The sequence below is a fragment of the Schistocerca nitens genome, chromosome 9, assembly GCF_023898315.1.
Source record: "Schistocerca nitens isolate TAMUIC-IGC-003100 chromosome 9, iqSchNite1.1, whole genome shotgun sequence".
Taxonomy (NCBI): domain Eukaryota; kingdom Metazoa; phylum Arthropoda; class Insecta; order Orthoptera; family Acrididae; genus Schistocerca; species Schistocerca nitens.
Genome location: NC_064622.1, coordinates 47,593,490 through 47,614,437, shown reverse-complemented (window position 1 = coordinate 47,614,437; position 20,948 = coordinate 47,593,490). Strand labels below are relative to the sequence as shown.

Below are 20,948 nucleotides of genomic sequence, written 5' to 3'. Positions count from 1 at the left end.
TGGATGTGCGTGGTGTCCTTAGGTTAGTTAGGTTTAAGTAGTTCTAAGTTCTAGGGGAGTGATGACCACAGACGTTAAGTCCCGTAGTGCTCAGAGCCATTTGAGCCATATAATCGTTGCTACCTCAAACAGATATTGTGTAAACTTGTATACAAAGATATGTAACTTAAAGGAGAATCATGCTAAAGTAAAAATCAATAATACTGAAAGGGAGACATTGCTAGGAAAGAGGCTAAGAACAGAAGCTGGCCCTCAACGTAAATAAATATAGCATATGTACCATTCCTGAGTAGGAGGATAAACCCACAATTGCTAGGCTAAACAGTTGGTGTTAAAACTAGTTGTAGAAAAAGATATATATGCCAGGCTGAGACCATTGCGGTAAGCCAGAAAAAATGTAGGTTCACTACGAGAAAAGTAGCTTAAGGAGTACTTGTTCGACTGATTTTTCAATATTGTTCGTTCATTGGGGAGCCTTGCTATCTAGAATTAATATAGGAGATTGTGAAGATGCAAAGGAGAGCATAACGTTGTGTTACGGGGTCGCTTAGCAAGCGCGAGGGCGTTACATAGACTCTCGGACAAAACCCAGTAGTACAAACTATGAATGTAGTGGTACCCTCCTCGACGCACCTTACGGTGACCCGTGGAGTATTTATGTTGGTTGGATATGTTCTGAGGCATCAAGGGATCATCAATTTAGTATTGGAGGGCAGCGTGGAGGGTAAAAATCGTAGAGGGAGACCAAGAGATGAAGACACTAAGCAGATTCAGAAGGATGCAGGTTGCAGTTAGTACTGGGAGATGAAGCAGCTTGCACAGGATAGAGTAGCATGGAGAGCCGCATCAGAAGAGTCTCAGGACTGAAGACCACAACAACACAGGTATTGTGTAGTACATTAATTTCAGAAGGATTGTGTGGTGTGTATGAAACCAGCAAGCAATCACCAATGTTGTGTTATTATAAATATGTCTCGTGTATATATATATATATATATATATATATATATATATATATATATATATATATACGAGGGCTATTCCGAAAGTAAGGTCCGATAGGTCGCGAAATGGAAACGACGGTAAATATCAAAAATGTTTTATTTGCAACAGTTAGATACACCTTGCAGCTACTTATCTCCATAGTCGCCGACCCGAGTTAGACGTGTATCGTAGCGTTGTACCAACTTTCCCATACCCTCGCTATAGAAGGCAGCCGCCAGTGCTCTCCGCCAATTCTCTACGCTGGCCTACGGCTCGTTGTCTTGTGCCGAAATGTTGTCTTCATAACCAGCGGTTCATGTGACCTGAGCTGAAACTCAGAGGGAGACAATTACGGGCTGTATTGTGGGTAATCTCACATTTCCATTTGAAAACGATGCAGGAGCATCTTCATTGCCCCTGCAGAATGCGGCTGAGAATTGTCTTGAAGACGAAACAGCACGACAGTTATGTAATGTTAGCTGCATAGCTTCAGGGGAAATTTCTCACCAGGCCCCCGTACTTGGCGGCAGACACTATTTTCTAGACATCTTTCCGCACTCACTGCGAGCTCGGAAATGAGAAGAGCGACGTGATGCTAACTGGGGTTATACTAGAGACACTACCCAACACATCTGTGCAAAGCTTTATTGGATTTTCATAGTCGTTTCCATTTCGTGACCGATCGGACCTTACTTTCGGAATAGCCCTCGTATATATATAGTTTCGGTTAGGGTCATAGTCTTTTGGCAAGTATCACGACCAACGTTGCTTCCGTAATCGATAATCTGTTGTTAAATTTTGTCTCAGATTTCGTAGATTTTTTTTACCTTCATTTAAGAAAATGCTTTTTCTGTTTAGCTTCATCACATGCCTTTTTCGTAATTGTCAATGGCAGTGCCGTGCTTGTTGACAAACTGGTTCCGTGGGCGGCCGTTCCCAAGTTTTTGTTCCGCCGCGCACTTGGCTCCAGTGCGCAGGTGCCGTGCGTGATTCCGCAGTTTAGATAATCGCGCTTCGAATGCACGGCCGCTATAACACCCACGCTCTGCGCTGTGTACCACCCCTCCCCTCCGCCGCCCTCGAGTATTTCTGCGGCCACCTGCCATTGGCGAGCCTCGGTGGTACGTTCGGTCGCCCGGGCCATTATCTGCAACTGGCAGGCGCGATACGCCCGGGGCGGTTTTCAGTATTGAAAGCTAATCACAGGTGCGTGCGGTCCACGGGCAGGTGCATGAACGCATGCAGTATGCATTGCGTGCTCCACGCAACCAGCGTCCACCGCCGGCCTGTACCGTTAGCGACAATAACAGTTCTGCCAGTGTCGGACAGCATTGTCTATTCCGGTCCCGTCCGACGCGACTAATGTCTCGGCCGTACCGTTTCTGACCTGACTAGCGCCACAGTCTGACGACGGTCGCTGGAAGTGGAGTATATTAACGGACACTGTTCTCCTTTACGCTAGCTCACTCCTGCGCGCTCGATTCTCATTGACAATACTGACCTCTTGATCTGCATATTAGGAAGGATTAAAATTTTGGAACATCATTATCCCTCGTTGCGTGACTGAACGTGACAATGACACCGGTCAACAACATTTTTGTTGCATTACTATCAGCAGCTGTTATCACCTAATTCAAGGGTGCTGATTTCAGATGTCAGGTCTTTTTTTCTGAAAGATCCAGTTTTCTTGCAGTCGCCGAATGACGATGAATCATGTTCTTATCATTAAATCATAATGTTGGTGGACAAACTTGTACGTTTCTTCAACTTAACTCATAATAGAAATTCAGTTTAATGCAAATTAAATAGAAACACAGTCTAAAGCTATTCAGTGGAACGAATTGAAACTTACAGGGCGACAATTATTGAACTATATGAAATAAAATCGTCATAACTCCTGAACGGTTTGCGTTCGGCCGCACGGCATGAGGGGAATTAGTATTTGGTTTAGCAACGAAGCCCACATTCATTAGGATGGGTTCGTCAGTAAGCACAATTGTGCCATCGGGGGGATTGAGAATCCGTATTTCGCGATCGAGAAGTCTCTTCACCTCAACGGGTGTATGCGTGTTGTCCAATTTCCAGTCACGGAATAATCGGAGCGATTTTCCTTGATGGCACGGTGAATATTGAAAGGAACGTGAAGATTCTCAAAGATGATTTCATTCCCATTACCCAAAGTGACCCTGATTTCGCCCATATGTGGTTCATGCAAATCGGAGCTCAACGCCATCGAAGCTGGAGAGTGTTTGATGTCCTGGAGGAGCACTTTGGGGACCACATTTTGGTTGTGGGGTACCCAGAGGACACTGGCATGGGCCTCGATTGACCGCCGTATTCTTCTGATCCGAACACATGCGACTCCTTAAAGTTTTGAACATCGCTGCGTGATTTGCGACCGTGTGAAAAGTAAAATTAAAATGATAGCAGCCCTCGGTCGTAAAAAAAGAAGTCTTGTGACCAAGGTTTCGGCACTGCTATGAGTGTCTTCATCAGAAGTAAAACACTGAAACTGGCATGTCACGTATAAAAATAAATCTCAAGCGATAAAGCTGTATTCACAAAATATTTTGAAATAAAATACGTAGTGGCTTGCTTTCTATGTATTCTATTTCAAAAAATTTTGTGACTAAAGGACTTCTTTTTTGTGACCGAGGGCTGCTATTACTTTAATTTTACATGCCACTCCTTTTTGTAGGGCTACATTAAAGCAATGTGTACAGCAATAACCCGAAAACGAATGCTGAGCTGAAAACAGCCATTCAAGAGGTCATCGACAGCATCGATGTTCCAACACTTTAGCGGGTCATGCAGAATTTCGCTGTTCGTCTGGACCACATCATCACCAGAGATGGCACGCATATCGAACAAAAAAATGGTTCAAATGGCTCTGAGCACTATGGGACTCAACTGCTGAGGTCATTAGTCCCCTAGAACTTAGAACTAGTTCAACCTAACTAACCTAAGGACATCACACACATCCATGCCCGAGGCAGGATTCGAACCTGCGACCGTAGCGGTCTCGCGGTTCCAGACTGCAGCGCCAGAACCGCGCGGCCACTTCGGCCGGCTATATCGAACATATAACCTAAATTCGAATACCTGTAGTGACGTTTACCTGTTGAATAAAGCGTGTGCACGCCGTAGTTTGTAACTAATTTACGTTTTTTTTTCGTATAGTTCGATAATTGTCAATCTGTACCATGGTAAAGAACGTTACAGGTCGATAAACGTGATTTGTGACTAACTTATACGTTCTGTTCAGGCAGAAATTTTTCAAGTTCTCTCGTTTGTGAACTACTGCAGGGAGAAGTCCTTTAATATTACAGAAATAGTCTGCCATCATATATTTGTCCCATCTCCCTTGACAGAGCTCTTCCATAGTGTTGAGGTCCTGATGGAAACGCTCGCCTTGCTGGTCACTGACTTCTCCTAAATTGTCAGGGACTTTATCAAAATGACTGTATAGGAAATGGAATTTGACACGACAATAAATGCTGTAAACATATCAGCTATGAGGCTTCCAAAGTTAGCAGCAGTTTTACTGTTGAGGAAGTCTTCCACTGCCGCCACGAATAAAACTCATGGAGCCCTTTCCTCGATGTTCATCTTTGAGACAAATTATGGTTCAAATGGCTCTGAGCACTATGGGACTCAACTGCTGAGGTCATAAGTCCCCTAGAACTTAGAACTACTTAAACCTGACTAACCTAAGGACATCACAAACAACCATGCCCGAGGCAGGATTCGAACCTGCGACCGTAGCGGTCCTGCGGTTCCAGACTGCAGCGCCTTTAATCACACGGCCACTTCGGCCGGCGACAAATTATGGATAGATATCATAGAAAACTATGACGTATTGTCCAACACAATTTAACATGTTCAATAAAATAATTAGTACCTTACACTGAGACGTCCCCTTAGAAAAATTGTGAATTACTGTGCTGGTAAACTTCTTACGTTATTGGATTTTCAACAGTAAACGGACACACAATTTTTAGCGCAACGCAATCTGACTTTCAATAATCCCAACAAAAGAATGGCCCTGACTAACAATAACCTATGCCTTTCATGAATCACTTACCTCACAAAAATCTTCGTTACTCAAACTACTGCAATACAGCGTCCGCCAGTACTGCCAGCTAAATAAAAGATTCTAACTACTGAAGGCGCTAACTACTGATAGCCATACTTAGCAAATGAAAGATTTTGATGGAGAACAAACAATGTATTTACCTTAATAATGTTCAAAAGTCATCATATATATATATATATATATATATATATATATATATATATATATATATATAGCAGTTCATGATATCCAGTATTACAAATTTACGCTTTCTGATGGACACGCGTCCAGATTATCCGCTCTCAAGGCTCTGCCATCTCTCTCCCCACATCCACCACTGCTGGCGGCTCACCTCCAACTGCGCAACGCTACGCGCTGTTCACATCCAACTGCCCTACACTACAATAGCAAACACTCCAACAATGCAAATGTGCCACAGACTGCTCTCAGCACAGTCTGTGATTTTCATACAGAGCGCTACGTGGCGTTACCAACATAAAAACCTAAACAGCCTACTTATAACACTACTAAAACATGACTGAGCGAAGCAACAGTTGGTTAATATTCTGAACGCTGCTTGATTTAACAAAAAAAATTAGACATGTGGTCGCGGGTTAGATAATGAGTGGAATTTCTCCTTGCAGAACGTTGCTTATCTCGGCTTAAATGTTAAGCACACCCTCTGTAATAATGCTCGATTTGTAGCTCACTTTATCCACTCACCACTGCGTATATGTTGCTAGGTGCCTGACTTCACCTACTCGCGATGTGGTTGGCGGCTGATTTACGCGCGGTCACCACGAGTGACGACTAGAAAGTTGTTCGTTTAAAGCAGCTCGCATATCTCTGAGGAACGCGTCGCTGTTGGTGTGCGGACATACGCCACGCTGGACATTTGCTACGATTTTACCTGCTCCGAAGGGCTGAGTCCCTTGTGTCCCCCCCACCTCCTCCTCCTCCTCCTCCTCATCATCATCATCATCATCATCATCACTTACTGAGCCTTTCCACTGGTTTGCTTAAGATAGAACCAGAATCTCTTTGGATTTTCCGCCACATTTCTAGAGAGAGTTTCGTTGTTGTAACTATTAAATGCATCTCGCACCAAATTTAGAGCCTCAGTAAAACTTCGCCAATCTTGCAGATTTTGCGTTCGTCTAAATTATACTTGCCTTTTTCGGTGCTCCTGCATCAGCTTTCTGTCGTGTTTTGTGTACCATGGGGGATCAGTTCAGTCTCTTATTAATTTATTTGGTATGAATCTCTCGAGTGCTGTTGATACTATTTCTTTGAACTTAAGTCACATATGGTCTTCACTTACATAGTTTGGAAGGATTGGAAACTGCCTCTTACAAAGACGTCAACTGAATTTAAAAGATATATTTTGCGTTTACTTTTGGTGAATTTCTTTGCTACGGAACTGAGCCTCGCTACGACTGTAATCCCTGTATCCGTCGTGATGCTCAGGATTATTTGTGGCTAAGAGGTCTAGTGTGTTGTAACCATTTACAATTTGAATGGCCTCGTGGACTAATTGTTCAAAATAATTTAAAAAAACATTTAGAACAATTACGGAAGTTGTTTTCTATCCACAATAGGGTCTGAAAATAGGTTTTTGTTAACATAAGGAAGGTAGATTGAAGTCACTGCCAGCTATAATTGTATGAGTGGGGTACCTATTTGTGATGAGACTCAAGTTTTCTTTTGAACTATTCAGCAACTGTTTCATCTGTGACCGGGGGCCGGTAAAAGGAGCCAGTTATTAATTTATTCCGGTTGTCGAATATAACTTCTGCCCATACTAAGTCACAGGAACTACCTGCTTCAATGTCGCTTGTGAGCTGGAACACACATTAAATTATTTTTCTTTAAGTTGTGCTTCTTGTGTCTGTTGTAATGCAGAACATTACAATTACGGCTTTTCCCTCCAAAACCTAGGATGCTTTCTCTGTGCCCCTGTAAATACCAGAGCTAAACAATGTAGAACACCTACGTACGTTACAAGCATACCATTCTGTATTCCTTCATTTCCTTATTTCTAACATTTTAAAATTGTACGTCGACTTTCGATGACATGTCAATCATAGATGATCATATCTCTATATATTGAACGTATTTTCAATCATGTTTTGAACACTGTCCCGTTACACTTTATTAACTAACGCTTCGCCGCAAGGGATATCGCATTTTAGAGAGTAAATTAATATGGAGTATGTCGTTCTTCTTTTCAAACATTCACATACCCACTTCTTCTTTCCTTATTGTGTTTTGGGCATTAAATTGTAGTAATTAAAGTAGGCACAAATGCAGCGATCAAAAAGAAATGATTAGCGTACATTCGCATTCCCTTTACATAGTTCCTTTCTCGTTGCTCTCATGGCGATGGGCTGTTTCTGTGGCAATCAGTAAGCGTGAAAGGAAGCTACCGTACAGACAGAGGGATCTATATTTATATTAGGCAAAACTAATTACATACTGACATAATCGTCGATATTGCTTTCGTTTCCCAAAAGCTATAAATATTTCTATTTCGGAAAAGAAGCTCTGTATTTGGCCAAGATGTCGAAGAAGAAGGTCCCTTACGTACTGGTTGTATCGAGTAAGATGTGGAGACGGCGGTTTGAAAGCGGACGGAAGTAGGAAGGGCGTCCCTTACCTGAAGGAAAGCTACCTGGCGAAGGGGCAAGTGTGGCAAATGTCCGGCATTCGTCGCCGTTATATGTCCTTCAAGTTAAGACAGGTTCAAAAACGTAACAGTCAATGAAGCCAAAACGTAGCGACTGGTGATGCGTTTTTGACCTTAGTAAAGTTGAGACAAGCTGTAGAGTAGACTTGGCCACTGTTTCTATGTTTCGATACAGTGTATCGATACGTGGAACTGTTTCAGTGTTTCGGAACGGCTGTGGTTCACTGTTTCGAAACAGTGGTGTTTCATTCCGCCCCTGTTTCGGATAACCGCACCAGATTCGATCTCGAGCCAGACACAGAAACTGTATCGTTGTTTCAAAATAAGGCTGTTTCAGTCCACCTGCGCTTGGAACGGACTAATTGTATCGAAACAGTGATGTTTCATTCCGCTCTGTGTCGTAGGAGATTCGGGCTCGGCACAGATACTGAAACACAACATAACACTTCATGAAACACTTTCAAGAGTGTCGAATTCTTTTCGACAAGCAATAGAATGAAGCTTAAGATATCCGAAAATAAATCGTCGTTTGTTGCTGACTGTCCTATTACGAAATGGCGTAACATCTGCTTTATAAACACTAACCAGACAATGAAACAACGCATACTATTCACATTCAAAATAATAAATATGTGAAAATCATTCGATTAAATTACACTTTTTTGATAACATACGCTTCTCTTTTCATGTACAGTAATCGTATTAAGAAACGCAAGTAAGCCTACAACATTTTGAATAAAAAAAGGCGTAGAGTGACAGTTCTTAGACACATACATAAATTTGATCTAGGTATAGTTGCAAGCAATCTGTTTGACATATCACTGATAGTGTAATGGTGAACGGGAAGGGTTGGGAAGCATGGTGACTTTATAGTAACGGTTCGAAACACCTTGAAAGAAAAAATTTTTTTCTGTTATATTTTGTTATTTATTCGAATTATTTGGCGTTATTTGTGAGTCTATAGTCACTGTGCCTATTATCCACAATGATTCCCTTCGTGTGCATGGAAATTAGCAGGATGGGTATATTACCCATACTAACGGAATGTGGGAATCCCAGTAGCATATCCGTTGTTTCTGCAGTTTGCTCCTACCTCCAGTTCCTTTCGTGGTGGCTCTTCTGTCTTCAGCTATGGCTGTCCTCAGCCAATTGAAAAGTATGAAAGACACACAACACGAAAGCAGCGCATTTGCAGCAGGAAATACGAAACTGCCAAGACGCCCAGGTGATAGTTTCATACTTTCTGCGAAATGATTAGCGCTCTCGCACCTCATTTGTGTTTATATGGACATACTTATACAGTAGACATTCAAGATGATTAAATGTGTACGTTTATTAGATTAAAAAACACAAACCGTTTCACTGTTTCGAAACAGCGTATCGAAACATTTTATTGTTTCATTTGTTTCGAAACAGTTAAGTGTTTCAGTTTGCCCATCTCTACTGTAGAGACAGCGTGCGAGAAAGAGCCTGAGCAGGCTGGACGTGGGGGGGGGGGGGGGGGGGGAGGGGAAGAGGTACGTGGCGGTAGACGCCCGCCCCCGCCTTCGAGCGCCTTACCTGGAAACTGGTCTGGAGGAGGCTGGTGAGTCACCCAGCCCGGCGCAGCCCAGCCGTTCAAAAACTAGCGGCAACGGTTACGACGCAGCCCGGCTCGCCACGGCACGACAAGGCCAGCGAGGCTGAACCGTTCGGCAGTGGTGGGAGGCGCGGGCGCACACGGTCGCCCAGGCGACTTCCTACTTTCTCCTCTGCCCCTAAATATAATTTACTGTGATTCCAACTCTTCACGCGCCACAGTTGCGAAGGATTTTGAACGTAAAAGCAGCAAAATTCTGAAAGAAACAGCTCTTGACCTCAAAACCACTGCAGCTACACTAGCCAACAAATTTAAACATTTTTCTGCATCTGGTTTGTAAACAGGCCGATTTATCTGATTTTGGGATACTGGATTGACTGGTTAAATCTGTTTTACTCTGTCGCGTCACATTTCCTAAATACATAGGAGAATGAAAAATAGTAGTGGCGAATGTTACCAGAATTAAAACAAGAAATACGAATTCAGAACATAAGAACTCAATACCACTTAATATGTATATATGAGTATGACGCCAGTAGGTCTAAATTACACTGTGTAGTGTAACGACGCGTATGACTCAATGATTTTTGTTTGAAATATGACCATATGCAGACTTCGTCACCTACGTCGTTTACAAAACACTTCAAAAAAATTATTTAAATTCTTTTAAAGTTGTCTAAAAAGATTTTTGAACGAAGTTGTAATTAAAACACGTTCAGTTGAGTCGTTTGTTCAAAATTGTCAATCAGTCCTATTGTTTTGCGCAAACTTTTGAAATTTAGATGTCGTTTGTTTCTTCTTGGAAATTATATTCTTGCAAGTTATCTTATTTTTCCCATATTAAAATCAGACTGTAAAATCTTTAAGATTCAAAAAGTCGAAATCAAACTCTTCTGAAAATTAATATCTTGGAAAAATTCAGTAATAATTCTTCCTCAATATAACTCTTCATAAATAATTCTCGAACACGTATTTAAGCTTTAGAGCATACACTGTTTTATTGTCTTCGTATATGCTACATACAGATGTGAACATCAGACTCGACAAAACAGAACTGAACAAAATACAATATAAGCTAAACATTCTGTGACGTCATTACAATGAAAAATTACAAATTTTTATTTATTTGAATGTTGGGGGTTCGACACAACAACCCGGTCACAGGATCTTCTGCTGCTCTTTGGCCGTTGACCCGCGACGTCTAGTGGCCAGCAATTTTCTTTCTGGTTCTGGCAATGAAGAGGCCGTTTCCGCGAGTTGCGCTGCTCTCTCCAAAGATGAAACATACAAAACAAAAATACAAAACTTTAAATATTTTACAAACATAACAAAATATTACAAATACATAAACAAAACACTAAATTAAACTTAAATTTACGTGCTAACTCAGCTGATCCTTGTGGATGGGTGACGCTTGAATTTCGCGTCCCATTACATCACTGAACAGCGAAAGCAACCGGTGCACATACCTAACATCGTGTAGGGTCCCCTGGAGCACGCAGAAGTGCCGCACCACAACGTGGTATGGACTCTACTTACGTCTGAAGTAGTGCTGGAGGGAACTGACACCATGAATCCTGCAGGGCTGTCCATAAATCCGTAAGAGTACAATGGGGTGGATATCTCTTTTGAACAGTACGTTGCAAGGCATCCCAGATATGCTCAATAATGTTCACGTCTGAGGAGTCTGGTAGCCAACGGAAGGGTTTAAACTCAGAAGCGTGTTCCTGGAGCCACAATGTAGCAATTCTCGACGTGTGGGGTGTCGCATTGTCCTGCTGGAATTGCCCAAGTCTGTCTGAATGCACAATGGACAGGAATGGATGCAGGTGATCAGACAAGATGCTTACGTATGTGTCACCTGTCAGAGTCGTATCTAGATGTATCAGGGGTCCCATATCACTCCGACTGCACACGCCCCATACCATCATAGAGCCTCCACCAGCTTGAATTGTCCCCTGCTGACAAGCAGGGTCTACAGATTCAGAGGGTTGTCTCCATACCTGTACGCGTCCATCCGCTCGATACAATTTGAAACGAGACTCGTCCGACCAGGCAACATGTTTCCAGTCGTCAACAGTCCAATGTCGGCGTTGACGGGCCCAGGCGAGTTTTAAGGCTTTGTGTCGTGCAGTCATCAAGGGTACAAGAATGGGCCGTCGACTCCGAAAGTCCATATCAATGATGTTTCTTTCGATGGTTCGCGCGCTGGCACTTAATAATGGCCCATCATTGAAACCTGCAGTAATCTGCAGAAGGGTTGCACTTCTGTCCCGCTGAGCGCTTATCTTCAGTCGCCGTTCGTCCCGTTTTTGAAATATCTTCGATGTTTCATCAGATTCTTGATATTCACGGTACACTCGTGAAATGGTCGTACGGGAAAATCAAGTCCATCGCTACCTCAGAGATGTGTGTCCCATCGTTCGTGCACCGACTATAACGTCACGTTGATAATCTGCTATTCTAGCAGCAGTAACCGGTGTAACAAGTGCGGCACACTCTTGTCTTACATAGGCGTTGCCGACCGCAGCGCCGTATTATACCTGTTTACATATTTCTGTATTTGAATACGCATGCCTATACCTATTTCTTTGGCAATCGGCATAGTTCATAACATATTTTCAATCTAAATATTCAAATAGGTGTGAATTTCTAAGGGACCAAACACACACACACACGCACACACGCACGCGCGCGCGCGCGCGCGCGCGCCCGAGTGAGGGCTCGAACCTCCGCTGGGAGGGGCGGTGCCTCAAACCGTGCCACTTCAATCTTCTTTGGTGGCAACGATGCTCTTTCTTTTGTCTGCTCTCCCTAAAAATATCCCAACAGTAGCTGTACATCATCGCACGAGGCAGTGACCTTAATAACGGTGTTCCACCGGTCGGATGTGTTGGTGAACGTGTTCACCCTGCTAATCGCTTACAGTTCCCAAATTTTATGGGGAGATATTGAAATGGGAATCTATAAAGTGTATTTTAAGCGACATTCTACACTAATTTTCTTATGGCTGTGTAATGGATCAAATGGTTCAAATGGCTCTGAGCACTATGGGACTCAACTGCTGAGGTCATAAGTCCCCTAGAACTTAGAACTACTTAAACCTAACTAACCTAAGGACAACACACACATCCATCCCCGAGGCAGGATTCGAACCTGCGACCGTAGCGTGTAATGGATCATTCAAAATCGAAACACAGATATCACCTGTGTTGTTCAAAAAGTCCACCAAGCAGCTTAATCGCCGGCCGTGGTGGCCAAGCGGTTCTAGGCGCTACAGTCTGGAACCGCGCGGCCGCTACTGTCGCAGGTTCGAATCCTGCATCGGGCATGGGTGTGTGTGATGTCCTTAGGTTAGTTAGGTTTAATTAGTTTTAAGTTCTAGGGGACTGATGACCTCAGAAGTTAAGTCCCATAGTGCTCAGAGCCACTTGAACCAAGCAGCTTATTCGATATTTGTGAGGAAAGTATCGAAGGTTCCATCATTTATTAATTTTCTTATTTTTGGTCCAACAAATATACATTATTTCAGTTTTGCTTCATTCAATTTGGGAAACTTTTCTACCAATTAATTGAAGGACCGATCTCCCGTATCAGGAATTTCTTAGTAATTCCTTCATAAGGCCCTTAAAAATTCAAAATTTGTACATGCTAGAACATTTTGAAAGGTATATTCGGATTGCACAGGCAAAAATACATATGAATTGATCTCTTACATCCCAAATATGAAGTGGCTGTTCTGTTGTGATTAATAGTGAAACACAGTGATCTGTACCATTTGTTAAAATTGTAACACTCCCGATCGCTATAAAAATATAATTACTTTTGTAATTTATTTTTTAATTTGATTAGGACTATCAGAATTTCTAAATAATTTTTCAAATAAAGTTAAATTTATAATCTGAATTTTATTGAGATTAAGACTATTAAAATTTTTAACAAAATAATAGTAAGACTAGTCTCCATTACATTTCAGCTGTGTCTCGCAAATTTTAATCCAAGAATGGCGAAACCTGAAAGCAGAGCTTAAAACCGGCGAACAAACGAAAATAGGAAATCCAATACTAGAACAAAGTGCTTAGGATTTGTAGACAACCTGATTATTCTATGTCAGGACACTGAAACAGTGCAGAAACAAGTAGAGAAATTCTTAAAGGAACAACACAAAGATCAGGATTCCAAATATCGTTTGGAAAAACAAAATACTTATCTAGAAATTTGCACTTAGCACCCAAAGTTCTAAAAACTATACACAGGAAAAGCTAGAGACTTTTTAGGTTCACATATTTAGGCGAAACCATTCAAGAAACCAACCTGGAAAAGATTGAATAAGAAATTCGTTGTCACAAAATGGAAACAGTTCTAATCCTTACAAAAGACATATTGCACAAAACGTGCATCTCAAAATGCTCCAATCTGGGCACTAATTCACAGTAATCAAACCAGTCTTTATGAGGATGAAAAAATCATTTTAAACAGAAAGTGGGGCATCGAAGCAATCCAAAAGAGAACGAAAAGTAATACGGAAACTTTTACGTCCAAATTACACTGGAGAAGGCTCGTACAGACTAGGAACAAATAAACAAAATGAAAAGTGTTGCTACATTTGTCAATACGTGGAAAAAGCAGGCTAAAATTTTTTGATCATATGAAAAGAATGTAACCAACAAGATTAGCTAGACAGGTTGCGGAATTCTACAAAACTCGCGGTAGAGCAAAAATATAAACAATAAAATGAATCACTCCAGTAAAAGAAGACCTGAAGTGGCTATAACAGAACTTGATGTACCAGACAGAATAGTTTCTGGCACAAAATTCACAACTGGGCAGTTCTCCCGGGAAAAAGGAAAGCACAAGATGGCCAGGAAAGAGAACATTCTGAGACACCACATGGTCCAGTAGGTTCTAAAAATGTATAATAATAATAATAATAATAATAATAATAATAACAGTAATAGTAGTAGTAATAACTCAAAAACATATATATCACAATAAAAATAAGTTGTTTACATTAAGTGTTTGTACATAGCTTCTGATTCAGCAAAATGCATAATGTGAAAAGCTTTCGACCGAAAATAAAAGAGATTCGTGTGTCACGCAACTAATTTAAACACTACTACAGCAACAAACTCTCACAACTGCAACAATGAGTTAATTTAAACAATGTAAACTCGACGTATGCTCTCACGGCAGTGATCACAGGACAACAAATTGTGGCTGTATGACTATCTAAATTGGGGAAATTCTGCTTTTCTTTCAATCCTTTTCACTTCTATTCAGGGGAGTATGGCTGTCTTTCTGTTACTTTTCTTAACGGAGATTCATTCTCTTTCTGCCCTGTTTTACTCAACTTCCTATGCTTGCTACACAGGTCTAGTTGTGGGCCCTTGAACTGTCAGATACACAGGGTGAATCAAATGCTCCTATCTACGTGTTTTATGCAAACTGCGTCGCCTTCAAAAACGACATGTGAGATTTTCATATTCTCTCGATTTCTGCAAACGATTAGTCGTACAGAAAACATGAACAGGATCTATTTGTAGGAAATTTAATGCACTTAAATTTTGTACTGGGATAGGTTTTCGCTGTAGGCAGCAGTTTTCGACTTATTTAAGAAAAGCGTGGATGGAGGTCACTTCTGTACATTTTTTCTTGAATAACTTGAAAATCCTAGCCTACAACGAAAAAGTATCCCAGGACAAACTTTGACTACATTACATTTCCTATAAAAAGATACTGTTTATTTTATTCTGTAGAACTAATAGTTTGCATGCAACTGGCAAGAGAAATGAAAATCTTGAAAGTAGTATTTGAAGGCGTTGCGGGTTGCATAAAACCCGTATGTATGGATAGCTGAAAACATCCTGTACAGCTAACAGCAAGTAGGCTTGGGAATGTGTGTGCGCTTCGGCATAACTTTTACTGCTGGAAGAAAATATACTGCCAGGAAAAGCAAGGATCCAAGTTCGATTCCTGGTCTGGCACATAGTTTTAAATTGTCACGTTCATTGCTCATGTGCCGGCCGTGGTGGTCGAGAGGTTCTAGGCGCTACAGTCTGGAACCGCGCGACCGCTACGGTCGCAGGTTCGAATCCTGCCTCGGGCATGGATGTGTGTGATGTCCTTAGGTTAGTTAGGTTTAAGTAGTTCTAAGTTCTAGGGGACTGATGACCACAGCAGTTAAGTCCCATAGTGCGCAGAGCCATTTTCTTTCATTGCTCATGTAATCACTTTGAAATCACTCCGCCGTGGTAGAGTGGAAGACTCGTTCACCAAACGTAAACGCTTTTGTCAGAAAATATCAAATGTTACCTTCATATAAACTAATGCATTGTTGCTGGTTTAACTGTACAAATGCTACATTATTACTGCCATTGTGCCACCCCTTTATTCGAGTTGTTACCACACTGAGATTTACAGCTACGTTCTGTTTCTTGCAGGTACGTGTTCCCGGGACCGCCGCCGTCGATACGAGCCGCTGGCGACGTGAGTGAAATGCAATATACGCCACATTCCACGCAAATTTCCCGCGGCGGCGGAGTTAACGCTTAATGGCCTTCCGCTCCGGAGGAATTCTCATCTAATTAGTCAAAAGGCGCGCCGAAACGTCAAGTACTAATGTTGGCCCAACTCTGCTACACAGAGACGGCGCCCCAGCTTCGTCACAATTGTTGCAATTTACACACACACACACACACACACACACACACACACACAGAGAGAGAGAGAGAGAGAGAGAGAGAGAGAGAGAGAGAGAGAGAGAGAGAGACTGTAGGCGCCACAAGTGTATTTTAAACTAAACTTTGTAGTGTGACGCTTGCCTCCCTGTGCATACGAATGTTCCCTTCTCCTGAAGTTAAATCTGAGCAGATCCGCCGCTCTTACAGGGGAACCTGACCATCGCAACCCCCCTCAGATTTAGTTATAAGTTGGCACAATGGATAGGCCTTGAAAAACTGAACACAAATCAATCGAGAAAACAGGAAGAAGTTGTGTGGAACTATGAAAAAAAATGAGCAAAATATACAAACTGAGTAGTCCATGTTAAACATAGGCAACATCAAGGACAGTATGAGCTCAGGCGCGCCGTGGTCCCGTGGTTAGCGTGAGCAGCTGCGGAGCGACAGGTTCTCGGTTCAAGTCTTCCCTCGAGTGAAAACTTTGCCTTCTTTATTTTCGCAAAGTTATGATCTGTCCGTTCGTTCATTGACGTCTCTGTTCACTGTAATAAGTTTAGTGTCTGTGTTTTGCGACCGCTCCGCAAAACCGTGCGGTTAGTAGACGAAAGGACGTGCTCTCCAATGGGAACAAAAACATTTGATCGCAAGGTCATAGGTCAACCGATTCCTCCACAGGAAAACACGTCTGATATATTCTATACGACACTGGTGACGGCACGTGCGTCACAAGACAGGAATATGTTGTCGACCCACCTAACTTGTAGACTTGGCGATTGGGTAAAAAGATTCTTCTACCTTGCCCGATTTAGGTTTCAATCGCACACTTTTCCCTTTTAACGTTTTCAAATTTTTCCGTGTGTAGACCGTCAAATCCTACATATATCCAAGCAAATTTGAACATGTCCTGGAATTTTGGAGGGCGAAGTTGATTATGTGTGAGTGCCTGAACTTTGATAATTGGCTGAAAATAAAAAAAATTAAACTTTTCACTCGAGGGAAGAATCTGAACCAAGGACCTCTCGTTCTGCAGCTGCTCACGCTAACCACGGGACCACGGCGCTCATGATTTCAGACTATCCTCGATGTTGCATATGTTGCGCATGGACTACTCAGTTTGTATATTTTGCTTACTTTTTCATAGTTCTACACGACTTATTCCTCTTTTCTTGATTGATCTGTGTTCAGTTTTTCAAGGCCTATCCACTGTGCCAACTTATAACTAAATCTGAGGGGGGTTGCGATGGTGAGGTTCCCTTGTTAGTAAATTCACATTTATCGAAATCAAGTTGCCTTGACAGATTCGTAAAGCAATTAGATTAATGTCGATAAAAGAGGTTGGTGGTTTCATTGTTTATTTCCGACAAATGATCTTAACAGCATCTGATCTCCGACATCTCAGTCACCACCACCACCACCACCAAATACTCATAACTCTACGCGACAACTTGGACACTAAACAGTCTACCGTCATCTTCGAAATTATTAGCTTCCATTCGAGCGCTACCACCAGCGACGTCTTTTGTCAAAGTAATCTTGACTGCTACGCCACTCGCTCGATTAACTTTAGACTAATACAACCATGCCAATAAACCACGATTCTGTAAAAACTCTATCGTGAATGTATGAAACTGCTTCAAACATCTGATTACCTTTACAAATGAGTTAACCTGTTTTCGAGCAAACAAGGGAGAAAAAGTTTAGGAACGCTTTGAGAGTATGCTGAAAATTTGTGGGAAGCCGCCAGACGCTCTTTCTCAAATATTGGAAGAAAAAAAGTCTCGATAATTTGCGCGCAGTCTCAAGCGAAATCTGGTTCTTTCCGTATCTCAGTGGTTATTACGTCATATCTCTTGAGCTATGTGTCGTAAAGGGATGTAATTATAGAGGTACGTTCAGTGATAGATGTGGATACTGTAGGCAAAATCTGTTGTGAATAGAGGTATTAGTAAAGTAGTAAATTAAAAAGTCTTGCCTGAAGCTGAAGTTTTACTTCTTGAACAGCGGAAATGTAGTAAACGATAAACTTTTATCCTTTAATTATTTTGTGGAAGGGTGTCAGTGAGAAAAAGTTTAGAAAAAGATTAAGTTGTGCGTGAAGTCTGTGTGAGTCGCTAAGTGCTTTAATTCTCAGAAACTGGAAGAAAATTGTCTGGGTCATTTGCGCGCCCTGAGTTACGACGCCTCAAGATATACGTATACAGTTTCCAACGTTAGTTATTTGTCTTTTTGTGTTCAAAACTTCAACGTAAAATTATACCGCATAATGAAGTGTTTTAAATGTTTCAAATCGGCCATTAATCACACGAAATACTGAAAATCAAATTTTTGTTGCCCTTCAAAGCCGTTATGTAGGCAACGCGTAATTCGGACTCCGTGCTGGTCTAGAAATTTTGTGATATACGGGGTGTACATAAAGTCTGGGAACACTTTCAATTATTAGAATGAGGTTTTCACTCTGCAGCGGAGTGTGCGCTGATACGAAACTTCCTGGCAGTTTAAAACTGTGTGCCGGACCGAGACTCGAACTCGGGACCTTTGCCTTTGGCGGGCAAGTGCTCTACCAACTGAGCTACCCAAGCACGACTTCACGCCCCGTAGGAGACGAGGTACTGGCAGAAGTAAAGCTGTGAAAACGGGGCGTGAGTCGTGCTTGGGTAGCTCAGTTGATAGAGCACTTGCCCGCGAAAGACGAAGGTCTCGAGTTCGAGTCTCGGTCCGGCACACAGTTTTAATGTGCCAGGAAGTTTCACTTTCAATTATTGATTGCACAAGAACTAAACATTGTACAGATGTCATATATATTGAATTTTGAAGAGAAACTCTGGAAGTTTTTTTTCCCCATGATTCTTAGATGTTCTCCCATCATGATGTGAGCGCTATTATGGCTGAAGCCCAACATGAGCCGAATGTTTTCTACCGTCCGCCGTCGGTCATTTCCAACGGTAGCATTCACCGGAGCAATGATAGAAAGCGTAATGACGCAATAAGCCTGTTCTCGCAGATTGTCATCATTGAATAACGCCCTGCCTTCTCGATATCGTATATTCCACGCAAACACAGGCGTATGTGATATACTGAGTTCGCAACACACAGCGGGCATTCGGGTTGAATTCCACTTCCCGACAATCCTACTGCAGTAAAAACCTGCACACCTCGCTGTTCCTCATTCCCGACCTCCGTAGAGAAGTCGGACGGACACACGACTCTCTAATCTTAACATCTAGCACGTCTACCGGATAAATGGCATAGCGGTGAACATTCGCGATGTTCCTTCATGATTCCCAATAGAGTAAAGGTCACTCCCCCCCCCCCCCCCCCCACACACACACATACACCTACCTGCGTTACCAACGTCCGCGCCATGTACATAAAGTCCGGGACCACTTTCAATTATTTATTGCACAAGAACCAAACATTGTACAGATATCATACATACGGAATTTTGAAGAGAAACCCTGAAAGTTCGTTTTCACGTGTCCGCCACAGCGTAGTTCGGTAATTTGCCGATAGTCGGCGCTAGTCGCAAACCTGGCGAGTTCAGGTGCGAAGAGAGCTTTCTGTGTGTTGGAGTTCGACAAAAACAGGAGTGGTACCGCTGTTCAGTGGATGTTTGGAACCAAATACGGTAAGAAGCCACCAGCAAGGAAGGCCATTTACCACTGCCACAACAATTTCGTTACGATGGATTGCTTGTGCCCGGCAAAGAGAAGCGGACGTCGCAGTGTGAGTGAAGTGAATGTGGAGCGCGTACGAGATGCATCCATAAGGAGTCCAAAGAAATCGTTGCGTCGTGCATCCCGTGAACTCGAAATGGCTCCAGTGACAGTGTGGATGGTGCTCCACCCCATTTACATCGTGAGGTTCTTGGCTACCTGAAAAGAGCTGCCAAATCGAGGGATCGGCCGTGCTACAGAAGAGCACAGCTGTTTCATGAAATGGCCTCTCCGATCACCAGATCTCACTCCTTGAGTCTTTTTTTTCTGTGGTGACACATTAAAGATCCTGTGTACGTACCGCCTCTACTACGTGATGTAACAGAGCTCCGAGAGAGAGTACGGGAAGCGACTGCGACAGTCGGCGATGCCATCATTGGAAAAAAAAACAACTTTCAGAGTTTCTCTTCAAAATGCAATACGTTTGACATCTGTACAATGTTTAGTTCTTGTGCAATAAATAATTGAAAGTGTGTCCGGACTTTATGTACAGGGTAAATCATTTAATACTTGCTCCGCAGATATTTTGGACATGGAAGGCACGATCGAAATGCGGTTTTCACGGAATTAAATTGTAGGTAAGGGCTCGTATTTGCAGCCATAGACAGATTTTGAAACTTTGAAAAAAGTGCAGTTTTTTTACAACAGTTGTGAGTTTTTAAATGGGACAATGCCTGTTTACAGTAAAATTTTGAAACTAGCGTTAATGAGAATGTCAACGGTGTTTGTTGCCGGGAGCTAGTGCAAGTAGTTCACGCGTATTCGTATTGTGAACATTGTAAAAACCGAACTGTTCGTTCCGCCCTATTGCTTAAATGCTAGGCGACGATGTTATTTGTTTACTTTGTGTTGTGTATATACTGCCATTGCATTGCGATGGTCTGTCACTTAGTGTGTGACAGTCGACGAAGTAGGAGGTGCCTGGAAGATGGTATTTCGCAGTGCGACAGTAGCTGACGTGCTCGTGGTTTATGGTGAATGTAGGAAGTACGCTATTCGTTCGTATACCGTGTACGCTGAAGGATACCCGAAAAGACGTCAGCCACTGTAACCTCTTGCAACATGATGTGAAACGGCGTATTACTGCTACCTGCACTGCAAGTTCCGCTGAAATACTAGAACGTCCGCAGCAAACGTTGCATGGCAGACTGCAAGCTTGTACTGCTGCTGGTGGGGGTGGCCATTTTGAGCACTGGCTTTGAGGGTACGTTGTTTCTTTACGTGTCAGACT

At 42.4% G+C, this 20,948-nt stretch overlaps 1 non-coding gene across 1 annotated transcript; it reads right to left on the bottom strand.

The window, feature by feature from the left end:
• Positions 1-18,509: 18,509 nt before the first annotated feature.
• Trnaw-cca (transfer RNA tryptophan (anticodon CCA)) lies at positions 18,510-18,584 on the bottom strand. Its single transcript has one exon. It is a non-coding gene; the product is annotated as a tRNA-Trp (tRNA).
• Positions 18,585-20,948: the final 2,364 nt, after the last annotated feature.